Source organism: Coccinella septempunctata, chromosome 2 (genome assembly GCF_907165205.1).
Source record: "Coccinella septempunctata chromosome 2, icCocSept1.1, whole genome shotgun sequence".
Taxonomy (NCBI): Eukaryota; Metazoa; Arthropoda; class Insecta; order Coleoptera; family Coccinellidae; genus Coccinella; species Coccinella septempunctata.
The window spans coordinates 54,287,616-54,291,510 of record NC_058190.1 but is presented as its reverse complement, the minus strand read 5'-3'; positions in this window follow the sequence as shown (position 1 = coordinate 54,291,510).

The window sequence follows — 3,895 nt, the reverse complement described above, 5'->3', positions numbered from 1 at the left end:
AATAGCGTGAACTTACCTCAGCACATACCGCCAAAAGATGAACAGCCATACAAATACGTGCCAGTTGTCCTGTTAATTGTTTATTCATGTGAAATTTTTGTTCAAAGGTGAAGTTCATCTTGACTTGAAACTTCCTTTAATTCTTTTTACTTACATTGATGCAAGATGATTTTTGTTGAAGAATTTAACATTCTTGTAGTTGTCTGTTGATTCCTTCGGGAGATACCCATTCCCAACCACTGCATCATATGCATTTCATCTTCGGGTTAATATTTTTGAAATCTACAACTGATGTAATGTATTCAAACTTTAGCCAAAGAAGATAACGAACATTAACTCTCCTCAAGCTAGTGCATATTATGATATTATACTGATCTCTTGTATTTTCCATGCAAATAACTGGATTTGGTATGCCTTCATTCAGTTTGTATAAACTTCAATTATGTCCGTCACATATTTTCCGAAGAGATTCGACATTGTGATGAAATACGTAATAACAGAAACTTTTACGTAGAACGGGCAACATAGCGTTGATTCAAAACCTTGAAATGTTTTGACAATCTTCATAACCCCACATTTTCGTACTATACAGAGTGAAATGTGTCATTAGCTGAAACACCTGGGTTTTTGGAGAAAACTGCCCTGTTTTTTGGTCTTCGAATCATCAATTTGCACCAGATTCCTTCATCTGAACATCTTGTATCTCACGCAGTAGCGTTAATGAAGTACCATTCTCTCCGAGTTGTGATTTGTGATGCCCCTTAGACCACTGATATTTTAACACCTTTCTATTCATATCTTTTATCGAGTTTCCTACGACCTACTTCATCCCAGCACGGTCTTTTATATCTACGACTTCGTAATCTCCAACTGAAAGAATTACCCCGAAAATAACGAGTTGCCCAACAAAGAAACCCGACGGAGAAAAGACAGCTATCTCCTCTAATAAAATAATTAAGTGTTGTAACACAATATAAAAGTCATCTCGCAGTCCGTCCAATCTTTATGGCGCCCCCGGTGTAATTAAACAGTAGTGTACGCAGTATGACGTCACCCGTCAAAGGAGCCATGCTGTGACTTAACAATCGGCAGGAATAAAGGCCTGCTAATGATCGATTTTTAAGGCCCCTCGCGGCCTTTTGGACCTACGAGGCGACTACCTGTTGGACGCGTTGAAAAGCGAGATTGTTCATTTCGGTAGGATTAGATAATTTGGGGGTTTATTACAGTTATCACTGATAAGGGATGCATATGCACGATTGAATGGTTGAAGAGGTCTTTTCTCCTGATAGGAAATAGAAAAAAATGTTGAAAATTGTATACCTACATCTTGAAATATCTGAATATTTTAATGAATATTTCAGAATGATTGTGGTTCTCACTTAGCATTTGGATTTTCACTGTGTGAGGTTATCAGAACCCCTGTATATGGTCTTCTTCCATTCAAGCGACTTGCGTATTCTCCGAAGGTTTTCCAGTACAAGAGAAAATTGTAGACCAATCGTGGTTCCATCAAGTGACGCCCCTATAATTTTTTAAGAAACACCTGGTGTTTCCCACAAATACATTCAAAAGTGTTTTAACTTATCGTTAATAATGAAACGACAACAGAAAACCCTCTGGAGCACTTACAATTCACGTTTTCGTGGATATTGTCAGTATCGACTTTGTCGATAAAAAAGAAATGAAAATCTAGGGGCTGTAGCATTTCCAAATATTTCCTCTTTGGATCTGTCAATCAACGAATTCCGTATGATAAATATCCGAAACTATTTAGTTATGAACTTGAAAGAGATTAGACGATTTCCACAGAAATGAGTTTGTAAACCACGACACGTGTTTCGCTATTCAGTCGCATCTTCAGGTGGGTGAGATGAGAGTAAACGTGGTTTGAAAAGTCATTTTTGTAAAATATCCTTAAATATATTGTCAAAATCATTACTGTGTAATCTACTATTTCCATCGACTATAAGAGAAACAGTTTTTATTTAATATTATTATGTTGGTTATGATATGATATCAGATATCACGAGGATCAATAGAATAAATAGAGTACCTGAGACGTGAGTCTTTGACTCGCACAAATATTTTAACAGTAGATTCTTGAGGTCAAAAGTATTACACTTTTTTCCGATTCGGCTCTGATAAAAATCTATAGCTATTTTGAGTTTTCATAATGCGCTGTGCCACCCCTGGACAAACAAATCTGTTCAGAATAACAAGCAAATTTTATGACACTACACATCTGTGGATCTTTTAAACAGAGTTGCATTCAGCCAAAGTACCCAATTTTTCGAATATCACAGATATTTTTCATTTTTGAACATCAAATTACTCGAAAACGGCGCATCATACGAGAAAATATGAAGAATACTTTTATTTCACAAGAAATTCAAATATTCATTAGATGGCTTCTTACTCAGATTCAAGAGTTGGGTTCTTTGAATTTTTGGTATTTTTATGGTACGTGATGGTCATAATGAGAATACTGGAAGACGTGGGTGATATCTTGTTTTCGAAAAAGATTCATCAAATAAACGAAAAACTATATTCCAAAATTCATTTCATTCGATGAAACCGTTTGTGAGCTAGAACTAAAAATATTTTTTTTAATGGTTTTTCAACAGCCTGTATCTTTCAAACCGAACCGATTCGGAAAAAATCGTAAAGGAAAAAAATGTTTCTTTTGACCTCAACTATCTACTGTTAAAACATTTGTATGAGTAAAAACTCGCACTGTACTTTCCATCATAACCTCAAGCAAAAATGATCATCCCGCAATGTTAAATCGTCTTAATTCCGATGCATAATTCAACGTTTAATTGAATTTCAATGATTCAAATGCCGAAACGATTTTTCTCAGCCGGCGGGCAGCCCCCTCGCAGCCCCGATTCGACATCACGCGAAATCGAGGAATAAATGAAAAATTAATGATCCGCAATAATAATCGCGGCTCGCGGTCAGGATCCCTCGGCATCCAGTCGGCGATTCCTCTCTCGTAAAGGCAGAATGCGGCCTCTGCGATGTGCCATTGTTTTCACACACCGAACGGCAGCAAAAACGAAGGCGGCTACGGACGCCGATCCCTTTGATTCACCAGCAGGATTGTCGTCCGCCGGATTTGTCCGACCTTTAAAACCATGTACGGGTCCAGCTAGTCGCTAATAACGATGGAATAACTCGGATCGGGCCCGAATAATTGACGTTTCTGGGTGCGTGGACTACTCGTAAACTGCTACAGCGGTCAATTAATGGTGGACGTTATTGCTCAAACGAAAGCAAAAGTGCTGAACGAGAAATATGACGCGGGACTAGGCAAGAAATCGAAGATTTTCAAGAAAGGATGGATGAGGAAAAGTCCCTGATGGTGCTGCCAGATCGTACAACAGAAACGACTTGTTACCTAATGAATTATTTTATTATTCACGTCCACAAGCATACATTGCATAATTTTGCTTAGTCCTACAGCAATAAAATAAAGCCCTAGCTATCTATTCGACTTTGAAGGCTCCCTCTCTGTTCTCCATGTTTCATGGTTCCCCTGTATATCGATTCCTCTCACTGAAGCACATGGCCAAAGAGTATCAACTCTTTGGTATGGCTTACCATCTTGCTCCTACAAGTTTCCGAAGCATTTCTTGCGTTGTCTAAAAATGGGCAGGCATTCTCTCAGCCAGGTGTTCTGCAGTTTCATCCTCCTTGAATAGATCTCGCAGTGTTTAAGTTCCCAAGGAACCTTCTGGAGTGTTCCAGTCACAGAAGATTTCAGTCACACAAGGTTTCAATTTAGTGATGTGTCACTATCAATCAGGGCCGTTCTTAAAGCATAGGCCGCCCGCGTCAGCTTGAGAATTTGCCGCCCCTATGCCTACACATACAATTAAAAAAAAGACGC